The sequence below is a fragment of the Lutra lutra genome, chromosome 8, assembly GCF_902655055.1.
Source record: "Lutra lutra chromosome 8, mLutLut1.2, whole genome shotgun sequence".
Classification (NCBI taxonomy): domain Eukaryota; kingdom Metazoa; phylum Chordata; class Mammalia; order Carnivora; family Mustelidae; genus Lutra; species Lutra lutra.
In genome coordinates this window covers 80,907,512-80,920,929 of record NC_062285.1, presented here as the reverse complement: position 1 = coordinate 80,920,929, position 13,418 = coordinate 80,907,512, and the positions used below count along the sequence as shown (strand labels likewise).

Below are 13,418 nucleotides of genomic sequence, written 5' to 3'. Positions count from 1 at the left end.
CTACTGAATGAGAGAAAATATTTGCAAATGATATATACAGCAAGGGGTTAATATCCAAAATATATAAAATGAGCTTATATAACTCAACACCAAAAAAATTCATTTAAAAAATGAGCAGGGGCTCCTGGGTGGCTCAGTGGGTTAAGCCTCTGCCTTCAGCTCAGACATGATCCCAGGGTGCTGGGATCGAGCCCTGCATTGGGCTCTCTGCTCAGCGGGGAACCTGCTTTCTCCTCTCTCTCTGCCTGCCTCTCTGCCTACTTGTGATCTCTCTCTCTGTCCAATAAATAAATAAAATCTTTAAAAAAAAATGAGCAAAGACCAACGGACACATGAAAAGATGCTCAGCATCACTAACCATCAGGGAAATGCAAACTAAAACTACAAAGATGTGTCACTTTACACTTGTCAGAGGGTTAAAATTAAAAAAAAAAAAAGACAAGAAATAACAAGTGTTGATGAGGATATGGAGGAAAAGGAAACCTCAAGCACTGTTGTGTATCAATGTAAACTGGTACGGCCACTGTGGAAAAGAGTGTGCATGTTCCTAAAAAAATTAAAAATAGAATTACCATATGATCAAGTAATTCCTCTACTGGGTATTTACCTAAAGAAAACAAACACACTTTTTCTAGTTTCTTTTAATAATAATTCTTTTTGAAGACACAATTGAAAAGTAGACAAGTTAAAAAAAAAAAGAAGAAGAAGAAAGAGCAAAGATACACCATTCACTCCACAATAAAATGTTCCCCTACCAACATCCCATGGAGGCCTAGTTTCTACATGGTCAGGAGTACTCCAAATTATTGTGTAGGGAGAACAGACTGCATTCAGGTATGATGATGTCAAACCAAACATGTACCGGAATTGGCCCTAACTTAAGTGAAATTGGTCATTCTAAAGTCCTGTAGGATATGTTGGATCCCATTAGCCAAAGTAGATAGCAAACCCAATCAGCTTCCAGACACCAAACCAGCCCAGATGTGAGCTGTCATCGGCATCATAAGGCAAATATTCACAAGGATGCTCAGGAGTGGGATGAGAGGCAGAGCAGAAACCTTAAAGTGAAGGGCAGTGAAGCTCTGTGGCGTCTCCAGATGACCCCAGTGATTCCAGTGATGAGCAAGAGGAACAGCACAACCATTGTGATCCACAGAGTCTGCAAAAAGCAAACGTGGCCACTGTGCCAGCACCAGGCAAAGAAAAGTCAGCAGCAGATCAAGCAGTGAGGAGCAAACATAGACAACATGGCCTGAGAGTGGAGTGGGAGTGGAGCTGCCTGGAAAACCTAGTCTCCTTAGAGTCAGCTACTGTGCTGCAGGTACAGTCTCTTCCTGCACCTGCACTTCATTCCCCCCATTCTTCCTCTCAGGCTGACACCTGAGGATGAGAACACAAAGAGCCACCTGGGAGTAAACTAACAGGGACCCAATCGACCTGAAGTTCACAAGATCGGTGAGTCCAAAGAAGAATGCCATGATTGGTGCAATAATGCCCAAGATCACAGTGGCCACAATGGAAGCATAAGTGCCAGTTTCAATCCTGGCAAGAAGAGGGAACAGGAGACCATCCTTTGCCATCACATATATCAACTGACCTATGGGGAGCATAAAGTCCAAAAGGCTGGCAGAAAGACTAAAGACAAATCCAAAAGCTACAACATAACAGGCAGGGGCCCAACCAATATGGAGAAATGCCTCAGACAAGGTGCTCCCAGGTCAAAGCTGGTAGTAAGGAACCATGAGTGTCAGTGCTGCCGAGACACCAAAATATACCAAAACGCAGATGAGCAGTGAAATCACCATGCCCATGGGGATGGAATGCTTGGGATTCTGGGCTTCTTCAACTTTGGTAAGAATATACTGGGAACCAATAAGTGCATAGAAACAGTTAGCTGCACCCTGGAAAGTCCCCTCAAAGCCAAAGGCAACAATCCTCCTGAGCTCAAAGGGTCCAAGCCAGAGGTGTCATTGAGTCCAGTGTGTATGAACGCCTCTTCTGTGAGCTTCCAGTTGTGCAGGTCCCTCTTAATGAAGCCAAAGATGATGACAAAACTGAGAGCCAAAATTTCACCAATGTGACCACTTTGGTAACCATGAAAAACTGAGCATTGCTCAAGTCTGTATCTCCATGAACAACAACACCAGCCCCACCCTAAAGAAACTTAGATAATCTTCAAGGACTTCCGGAACATGCACTAAGATGCTCTCATGCAGGGTCTGAGAGATCCGGTTCCCAAGCAGACTGGCGAAAGCCAAGGTCCAGGCTTGGGTCACATTGGCTGTATCAGCAACAAGGGAGAGGATGAGGTTCCAGCCAGTGACGAAAGCCCAGATTTCACCCATAGTGACATAGGTGTAGAGATATGCTGATCCAGGATGGGGAATCCGGGCTGTAAACTCTGCATAGCATAGCCCAGCCAACACAGAATATAGGCCGGCCACCAAAAAACAGATCACAAAGGATGGTCCTGCTTGATTGCCGGCCACCTTACCACATAGGATATATACACCCACACCCACTCTGAGGCCCACACCCAGGGCCACTAAAACCAGAGTGCTCAGGTTTATGTTGGGGGTATTCTCAGGTACAAGTTTCTCCAGCGTATGTCTGCATACCATCTTTTGAACAAATCTATGAAGTGCCTGTCACAGCATCCTAGCTGGAATTGAAGAGGATTCCAGGATCAGAGAGCTGTAACAAGCCCAGGTTGCCCAGAGAAGCAGATTGTGTTCAATGAGGCTAAGTTAAGCCAAGCTGGGTTGGGACCGCTGAGTTCCCTTGCTCAGGCTTCAAAGCTACTGCAACATATTTTACCTGGTATATGCTATCTCTCCATAATGCCTAAATAAATAAGAAATGTTTAGTGAAAAATGGTGTTTAACCCACCAACCAAAATTCAGATATCTCACGTCACCTGTGGCATCACAAATATCACAGAAATTGACATCAAACGACACCCTAGAAAAATCAACCCTGCTTTCCTCCCAGAAAAAGGGCTAAGTACCTCCCAACATTCTCCTTTTTTTGCATACCATATGACATAATCCTATTTGAGTTCCTCTAAGTCATGTATCTTCATGTATTAATGCAGCTGTAAGACCCAACAGGACATGAATGTATCGTGTTACAGTTCTCATGTGGGATGTTTGCTTGGTGCTGGAGTGTGATTTATGACACATAAATTCATGGACCAGAAGGCCACTTTGCAATAGTACAATCATTTTTTTAAATATTACCTGAGTTTAAAATACAAATATTGATCACTGGTCTTAAAACCCTTAACCTTAAATTCAGCTAAGGTCAGATGACAGTTTAGCCCACTTTCTCTCCATTCTGCATGATCTATTCAGCTGTACTGTTGGCAAGGAATGTACTGTCCACTCCTTCCCTTTACTCACTAGGCCAAAAGGGGTGCTATGAACAAAGACGAGGGAGAAAGGGGCAGGGTCTACATAACCACCTGCAAGAAGGAGAGGACCAGACTGTCTGAGAAGGAAACACTGGAGAAATGGGGGCAGCAGCCAACTCAGGGTCCAGGACTGAGAAGGGAGAGGAGAAAGGAAGGTGTATATATATATATATATATATATATATATATATACACACACACACACACACACACCTTTATTAAATGTGAGAATTTATATATATATAAATTCTCACATTTATATTTATATAAATATATCTCACATTTATATTTATATAAATACATATATATAAATTCTTACATATATATATATATATATATATATATATATAAATTCTCACATTTAATAAACTTCACCCAAATTATCCAGACAAAAATTAACTACAGTTTTTATATCCATAGCTATGACAGTGTGATGGATAGGAAGAAAAGAAATAAATCACTTAACTCAGTGGCTCATAACCTAAACAGTTCCTTCTGTCTCCTCCCTCTCTGGGTCCTAGGAGAGAAGGTTAACTCACTTCTGCAGACAGTCTCCTCACTGGCCACACTGTGCTCCATACACACCCTGAGCCATCTGGGATGTCAGCTGATAAGGGCCTGGAGCCCCTGTTCTGCACTGTGAGCTTGTATTAAAACCCTCACTTTTAACTCCCTATTAATTTTTCACAAGGAGTTATTTTTAACTCACTCAAACCATAGTCTGAATGTGTTTTCTTAATGTAGGAACACCACATGTGGTTCCCTCTCCCACCTCCTCCCCTCCTGCTATTCAAATGGCCCCCTCCTCAAGGGGAGCAAGGATTTGGATGAACATTCACAGCAATGCCCTGAAATGAGTAGTGGAGATCAGAGAACAAAGTCATGCAGCCCCCACTCTCGTCCCTACTCATACTTTGGTTTTGAGAGAATTTGAAGAAGTGTTGTCAGAAGTTTTTAAACATGGAAAGATCAAGTCAAAATTGAGAAATATTTCCTATAGATGTTCAAAGGGAACCCCTGGGTTATGGGCCAGACCTTCTATCTACAAATCCATCCTAACTCCTTATTTGCCACCTACCAGTTCCAACGTTATGATTTACTAACAACCACATGAGACAGATAAGGAGGGTCAGTTTTTAACTCATGGAATCATTTTATACTGCATAAACAATGAACCAAGAACGGTGTTCCTCAATCAGAAATGAACAGTCAAGGCAAGTGCATGTCAAAGTCCCAGATGTCTTCCTAGCGGATGGAAGATAAGAGTAGTAAGGGCCACATTTCCAGTATTTTCAAGGCTAGTGAGTCAGCCTGCAAAGATTTCATGGAAGAGGTGTTATTATCCTATCTTGACACTGTGTAGAACTCTTTCCCAGGAAACATCACTTCAAGCTATAGCTTCAGCCTGGGCTATGAGCCAATGAATAGAGCCTCTTTTAGGCCTTCCTTCCCTGCCACCACCAAGTACATAAACTCCACCATACCTTGAACTAATAAATACATCTTGCCCAGGTAGAGAGATCCAGGTAAATATATGCTACAGATATTGATACAGATCTAGATATGAATATGAAATATTAATAATAATTAAAGTCAATAATTCTTAGTCTTGGTCTGTGCGGAAAAGGCCTGTAGAGATAAACCACTGCAGTAGTAAAATGTGTGTGACTTCTCTCCTGGGGAAAGAGAAGGGAATGTCAGTTTCCCTGAAAAGTTGGAAAGGAAGCTGAAATAACTAAATTCAGCTCATACTAAGGAAAATAAATACCCCAACTTCTCTCCCAGGAGTCTTCTGAGTACATCTTCAACAAATGGATCACTTACCAGGCATCCTACCACTTGTGATCTTACTTTCCACTGTATTCTGTTTGCATGTTACTTGGAAGAATCCTTGGTCTCCCTTTCTAAAACAAAACCTCCTCGAGGTAGAACCTACTTCATAGTTTCTCAATGAGGATAGAAACCCTAATTCTGCAAGCAAATATTAATAGGCACACCCAAGACTTGAACTTAAAGGCATGGCAACCCCCATTCCCCTGCCAAACTGCTCACTAGGCCAAGAGGAAACATAGCCACCTCCTTCACCTCACCTATCTACTCTACCAGCCCCAGCACTACACCTCTCCAATTCCATCCCAGTCTGGCAGAGGCTGAATTCCAAGTCAGTGAAAACCTATCCTGATGCAGACTAATGCCAACCAGACCAACTGTATGTAGACCAAATCCAACCAGCCAAATGGAGACCAAAATCCACATAGATGGAGACCAAAAACTATTTTGTTTCCTTCCCACAGTATCTATGGAGCCCCAGCAACTACACTATTAAAATGACGCACACACTACACTAGTAAAATGATGCCATTATTTCGGTAAGCAAGAGGATAGCCAGAGCTTCTCTAGAGGCTGTATAAACTGCATATTATCCAGTATCATTCTGGGATGGTTGTGAACAGGTGCCTCTTCTTAGTCCCTTGGGATAACTGCAGAGAACACAGAGTTAAATGCAACCTTCCTCGTTCGTGATTTAACACATTGACAGGTTTAGTTTCAGTCAGATTCTAGTTTTGAAAATTCTTAACATTTCTATTACACCCAAACAAGAAAATCAACCTGACAAATCAGAAATGCCTGAGCTTCTGCTTCTAGAGGTCTTCAGAAACTAGATGGGCTACCAGGAAGAATCAGAGTGAGAATTTATAAACAGGAATCAGAAAGAGAGCTGGGAAAGCCAGGAAGAGTGTGCAGTTAAAGGATTAGAAATTGATGTGACAACTTGATATCAACAGTGAAAATTAATTTCTTTTCTACTTCCCTGTATGATTCTCTACTTTCCTTTATTCAACTCTGAATCCCATCAACACAGACAGAATACCTAAGAAAAGTCCTCAGGAGATGGGCACCTGGGTGGCTCAGTTGATTAAGCATCTAACTCTTGCTTTTGGCTCAGGTCATGTTCTCAGGGTCATGAGATGGAGCGCTGTGTCAAGGCCTACCCTGGGTATAAAGACTGCTTAAGATCTTCTCTCTTTCTCTCTCCTGTAGCCTCTCTCCTTTCCCCCCAGTTCCCTGTGCACTTTCTCTCTCTCTCTTAAAAAAAAAAAAAAACTCCTCAGGAGAAAGTAGAAGAAAATCCATCAGCCTGTCTACCTTATTTTCCAAACTAAAACCGTGATGTAGGACAGTCTTTGTCTAAAATGAGCACTGATCCATACCCACTTTTTCCAAGAATTTTTATGAAACAGCTTTGTTTTTTCCCCTAAATCCATCCTTTCCTTGTAAGCATTGAATCTAGAAATCCATCTAGTGGTCCCATCCATCACTATACTAATGTCTCCATTTTAGACTAGCAGTTGTGAGTGGTCAGGGCCCACGGCTCCTTCTTTCATGCACCTTCTCTGAATACACACCCTCAGTAATATTCTGCACCCGAGGTGGTTTAGGAAAGGCCAACTTTTCTCTGATTATCTTCCTTCATTATCATTAAATGTGTCTTTTGTTCTCCCATGTAAGGACTCGGCTGTCTCTGTCTCCCACATCCTTCCTCACCAGACTGTGCCTTGTCCTCTCATAGCTCTAGGTAGCTTCTCCACATTACCACCTGCTCCCTTGGAAAGTTCATTGGTTTTGCTTTGTTTTGTTGTTGGAAAAACACCAGATCATCTGAGTTATATGAAGGTTGTGTCATGCCTCAAAGTCCTGAGGTTTTATCCAAATAGAGATCCATACAGCTTCTCCACCAAGACCCATCAGTCTCACTGCAGCTCAGACAACATAATCTACAACAGCCTCCATCACTAAAGGACACTCTTCATCCCTCTTCCCTAGTTCTTTTTCATCCCCACTGTACTTTGTGATTTCTGTGATAATCAAAGAAAAAAGGGACAAGGATAAACCAAAAGAATACAATCCAAAAATTGTTTTTATCAATTTGGAATATACTTAATGAAGGAAATTGATCTTTCCCAAGATTTTTCTTAACCTAAGGTTGAAATGAAACTGCCCTCTGGAAGCACATAATACGTATCCATTGATAATGAAAAGAAGTTGCTCAAGAACTGCTAGAGGGCAAGAGAAAGACAACTTAGAAATCAACATTGGCCACATATAATCAAGAAGACAGGTTTCATGCATGGATAAGTGTTGTCTGGGCTTCTGGTTTTGGGGTGATGCCCACAGTGTACATGTTGGTGAAGAGAGGGGAGAAAGAATAGTTTAAGATCCAAGGGCCTTTGAAATTAAAGAGTTACAAATATATTTTGCAATAACAGCAAACTGTCTCTAGAAGACCCAGGGAGTCAGTCCTATTTCAGGTTTTCTCCTCCAAGCCTTTATCAATCAATAAATATGCCTATCATGTACATAAAATTGATAGATTCCAAGAGAAAAAAAATAGAACCATCAATATTCAAGGTTTATTTAGCACAGGCTCATTTATAATATACTTGGGAACTCAGACAAGCTTTCATACAGTGTTTTGAAGACCACTAGGCAGCCACACCCCAGGGGACCTTGGTACTCTAGCCTCCTACAGCCTGACCTTGTCTAGAATCAGTCCCCACCACAACTTTTTAAAATTAGAAAAGAAAGACAGGGAGATATCTTCAGCAGCTGTAAATATACCTAATTTCTTGAACTTGGAAGACGAAGACCCCAAATCCTCTGTCATGCTGGTGGACCATTCTATCACAGTGGACCTGCTATTCTGCAAAGTGGACACTGATGTCCTCCCTAAGAAGGTATGACATAGAGACATTCAGAATCTCCAGTGAGAAATAAGGGAAAACATGAAGGAGGCTGCAGAACCAGGTAGAAGAATCTTTACTCAATCCAGGAACATGTCTAAATATACTGTTCTGGGGCCTGTGGGAAAGAGAAAGATGAAGAAAGCAAGCTCTGCAGCAGGTCCGAAAGGAAAAGCCAGGAATAGGGCAGGGCAAAGAGGTGGGAAGGACGCTGGAAGAGAAGCACCAAGGAACAACCTCTTCTAACTCATATTTCGCTCATCAGAGCTGAGAACATTTCTGATCTGGAGGGAAACAAAGAGTGTAGGTGTCCACATCACTCTGACGCCAGCAAACCTACCTGCCCTTCCCAAACTCACAAGTCCTCTGCTCTGTACCCCACAATCCAAAGACTAGCTCTGGTTCCAAGAAACATCCTTTGCTCAAACTCCAACTGCTTTCACAGCCAGGGATAGTACACAGCCAACCTTCTTCCTCTATGACTCTCAGTATTCTTGCCAACTCTATAAACACAAGAAAGCACTTACCAGTGTTCCTTTCTTGTCTAAGAGGAGAAAGACCTCAAAAGAAACTGCAAGCCAAACCCAGGGAGAGGTAAGGAGATTGACCAAGCAGAGTCAGGACTTGGAGTAGAGCTTAGCTTGGCCTTTATGGAGTTGGGGCCCTTGGGAGGGGGGACCTTCTGGGAGGCGGGACCCTCAAGAGGCATGGCATGAGCAAGACTGGGTCTCAGGGAGTTGGGGCCATTAGGAGGCAGATACAAGGGAAGGGTGGGGAATGGTAAAGGAGGTGGCTTAAATAGAATCCTGGAGGAAAGCAGGAGGTGGGCAATGGAAGACTAGTGGGGCTCTGTGTGGGTAAAGAAGTGGACTGAGGGCTTAAATGGAACTTTGCTGGAGACCTTATAGGAAGCAAGATGAAAATTTGGAAGTAAACAAGCTTTTCAGGGTCCTGGCTATAGAGGTGGTTCTGGCTGACAGGAAGAAGGTATGGGGAGCCTGGTGGAGCCAAGCCTGTGCTGATTTGGCAGCTGATCTCAGAGCCAGTTAAAGAGCCCACTCAACAGTCCTTTATTTTTTTAAAAGATTTTATTTTTTTAAATAAGATTTCTTTTTTAATCAATTTGATATTAATTTATTAAATTAAATTTATTTTTTAAGATTTTCTTAAAGTTATTTTTAAGATGAATATTGATTTATTTGTCAGGGAGGGAAGGAGAACTAGAGCGAGAGAGAGAGAGCGTGCATAAGCAGAGGGAGCAGCATGGAGAGGGAGAAAGAGGATCCCCACTGAGCAAGGAGGCCGAAGCAAGACTTGATCCCAGGGCCCTGGACCATGACCTGGGCTGAAGGCAGACACTTAGCTCACTGAGCTACCCCAGGGTTCCTCAGCAATCCTTTAAACATGAACATAAACAAGGACAGAAGTGCCCTTCCAACTAGGTTCCTCAGCCACCACTATCCATCCCCCACCCCCTCCCCTGCCCCCTCACCCATGTTTCCTGTCACTCCTGGAATAAAACCAAAAGGGATCTGGCTTAAGCATCACCACAAGGATTTCCTGAGACAGTCACTTAGTGTTCACAGCATATTCTGACTGAATGAGTATGGAGCCTTATGCTGGGGGAAGTAAACATGTGGTCCCTGCCTGCAGACCTTCCTGCTCTGGACAGTCATAATGAGGGGATCCCAAGACCCTGAAATAGTGACCAAAGGAAGGTGACTACTCCTTTCTGCAATGTTAATCTTCAAACAGAGGCAAGACTTCTCAGAAATGCAGAAGGTGGGGCCTATTTAGAGACCCAGGGCTGAATGCACAGGTGATGGGCCCAAGAATCCGTGGGTCTCAAGGTGAAGCGGCACCACCACTGTCTCTACTTGATACTGCTGACATGCCTCTAAACCCTCAATTGTGTGCCTTAAAGCCTGGGGTGGAGATGAAAGGAATGGAGAGATGGCAATGGCAGGTCCTAAAGGGTCAGAGTCTATACTAACTATAGGAAGACAGAAGACTGAACTTGGAGCGGAAGGAATTGCTCCTGATCACAGGAAGAACCTCCAGCTGAGGAGAAACCACAAATCACACTGCCCTGCCCTAACATCTGCAGGAGGCCTGGGCCAAGGGCACTAACTGAGCACCTCCTCTGTTCCAGGTGCTGTGCGGGGTAGGGGAGGAGTGGCCAAGCCAAGACTACAGAGCCAGAATTCCCAGAGGCAAAGGGGGCAGGCAGGACTGGAAGGAAGGCTTTCATGACAGAACAGAAGGGGAGGGGCATCTGGGTGTTTGATGTGTGCCTGTTCCAACAGTCCTGGGCTGTCTCCCCTGCCTCAGCTGGGATTTCCCTAGAGGTGCACCTGCTTGAGGGCAAGAAGGGCAGGTACAGGGGAGGGTCTGTCTATCCATACAACTGGTCCCCAGAGCAATCTCTTCCCCTTTCTCCCTGTGCTACTCACTGTCTGCTGTATAGAGGGTGTGAGGCTGGGGAAAATGCCAGGTCCTCCAGACAATCAATAGGTAAGGAAGACAACTGGCCCAGGACTGGGGGAATGCAGAAGATACGGATTTGGGGCCAGAAGTCTCCCTGGGGGAAGTGGACAGAATGGGGGAAACTGGCAGGTGGAGCCCACCCAGGTGATGTCACGGGAAGTGTCTGCATCTTGAGGAGGGAAGGAGGGAAAAGGAGGAGAGGCAGTGGTGTGAGGCAGAGACAGGGAAAGGGGTTGAGAGAAAAAGAGATAAAAGAAGCAGGGAAGAGAGCTGCGAGGCAGAGCAGAGAGGGACCAGTGGTGGGGGAGGCAGTACAGGACACAGACAGAAGGATATGCAGGGGAGACACTGACAGCTCACAGGGTGAGACTCAGACAGATGTGATGGGAAGAGAGACCCTCAGACTCTGAGGGAGGGATGCAGGGAGAGGGAGAGCCCGAAGGGAGAGCTGTGGGCAGACCCAGTCCTGGGACATCTCAGACCACAGAATATCTGCAGTCAGACAGACAGACAAACAGGCCCAAAGACAGACCGATGTGCTGATGCGGTGAAGGTGAAGGAGGCCAAGCTGGAAGGAAGTAGACAGGACTGCAGGGAAGAGGGGAAGAGCAGACAGAGAGAGAGAAGGAGGCAGGAGTGCAGCAGGAGGGGGGATCCATGCAGGGATGGGGCTGCATAGTTGCTCCAGGAACCTCTTCCCTCTCGCCGAGCTCCTGCTGAGTCTGGGTCCCTCTCAGGAGCTGCTGCTGCTGCTGGAAGGGTCCAAAAAGCTGAGAGGGTGGGGCCGCCTCCCAGTGCCCACTTGGGGTCCCCGAGGCCCTGCATGGGTATGGACCTCACCTCCCCTCCCCCAACACTGCTGCCATGCAAAGAGGCCTGAGCTCAGCCTTCATTTCTCAGGGTTCATGCAGCCTGACACACCCAGTGCAGGGGAGTGGGATCCAAGGAAAAAGAGAAACTGAGGCAGGCAGGCAAGGGAGGCTGACAAGCTCTGGAGAAGGTGCTGGGACAGTCTGGTTAGTGATTCCATGGAGGAGAGGGAGGAGAGGTGAAGGTCTGGGACTGGGTCTGCATGGAGAGCTGGAGAAAGACCACACACAATATGATCAAAACAACTTACTAGTGACTGCCCATTAATTTGGGGTCAACGGTGTAGACCGCCTTCTGAGCAGTCATCATCCATGACTACAAGCAGCTCCTCACCAAAGGGCCCCCACAAATGCACATATGAAGCCCACAAAAGGATAAACTGAGACAGAGAATAGTGACCTTGAGATCAGTATACATGCTTAAGTCTAGGTTTTAAGGGACCAGTGATGGAGAAATCAGCCAAGTGTGAATACCTAAGGCTTAGCATGTGAAGCTGGATCCTGCCTTTCCCCCCAGGCTTTCCTGCTATTCTGAAAAGACCAGTTCCCCAGCTCCTCTCAGGGCAGGGGAGACCCTAGAACATTAACTCGAGCAATCTGAAAGGGATTGTTCGCCCACCCCCTTCCCTGCAGCAATATTTTAAGGTCCCAGAGGCCAGATGTCTGGTGACACCTAGAGCCCAAGGAGTCTCTGTAGCAGCAGGAGGGAGGTAGAAAGGGAACCTTCCAGAGAAGTTCTGAAGAGAAGAACTGGGACAAAACCACCCAAGTTCATCCCACTCCCATGGGCACAGAGAAGTGTAATAAAGTTCAGAATGTCCAGGGCTTTCATGTAATTAAATCCAGGAGTTGGTAACTGCATTTCTTCTTCAAGTTCTACAAGTTACTCTCCTTGTCCCCTATGGACACACATCTTTTATGAAACACATGGCACCAGACTCAGGACTTCAGATGCCACAATTAGAAGGATGGGCTTAATTATAGCAAAAACAATTTAGGATACATTTTGGAAAGGATATCCTTTGAGCTATGGCTGGTAAATGCTAGAACAAGAAGCACACAGACACACACTCAGACACACACAGACACACACACCCCTATACATTCCCTCCTCATCTGCCTCCAGGGTTCACACTCCCTTCCTCAAAGTCATGCACTTTCTGAGAGATCTGACTTCTCTGATCCTCTCCTCTCCATGTTCCTGCTACTTGTTAACTGAGTATCAATATTCTTGTCTCCTAAAAAACCTTCCAGAATTCTGTATCTTCTTCCGTCTTTCCTCCTGAGGTCAATGTCAGTCTCTCATCATTCAAGTCATGGCATCTGGTCCATTTGCCCTTGAGAAACTCACTCACACACATTTGCTGAGGGAGTGCCCAGAGCACTGTGTCTCTCTGTCCCGCCATCAGCTTCCTCTTCCTAGCTGTCAGGGAGCTCCCCTGGCCAGGGCCCCTTCCCACCTGGGTCCTCACCTTTTTCACCGGCCTCAGAAAAACCTTGACAATTTTCTAAAATTAGATCCACCCTAAAGGACAAAAATGTGCCTCTGGTGAGTATGCCCAGAGCTTCACTGTATGTTGTAATAGAGATCCTGAGACAGGGGACTCCAGAGCTGGAGATAAGGAGTCCTGCCAGCATCTGTCTCATAGGCCATCTCCCTCCAGCATCCCTGCCTCCTCCCCCCTGACTCCAGCCAATCCATCTCTTCTGAGGCTGATGCACTGAGCTCAGGTGCAAATTCACAGAAGCCTAGACTCATAATCCCGGTCTGCTCTAGACCCATTCTCTCCAGGATGTCATACCCCTGCCGCTTTCTTTGAAAACTCCCCAACGCTGGGAGCTGAGGTCATAGATGGAGACCAAGAGGAAGAGAAATTGCTCTCTCTGCTCAGTATCTTTATCTCAGCC

General features: G+C 45.3%; 1 pseudogene; it reads right to left on the bottom strand.

Annotated features, from left to right (window-relative positions):
- Positions 1–927: 927 nt before the first annotated feature.
- LOC125106949 (cationic amino acid transporter 3-like) lies at positions 928–2,621 on the bottom strand (annotated as a pseudogene).
- Positions 2,622–13,418: the final 10,797 nt, after the last annotated feature.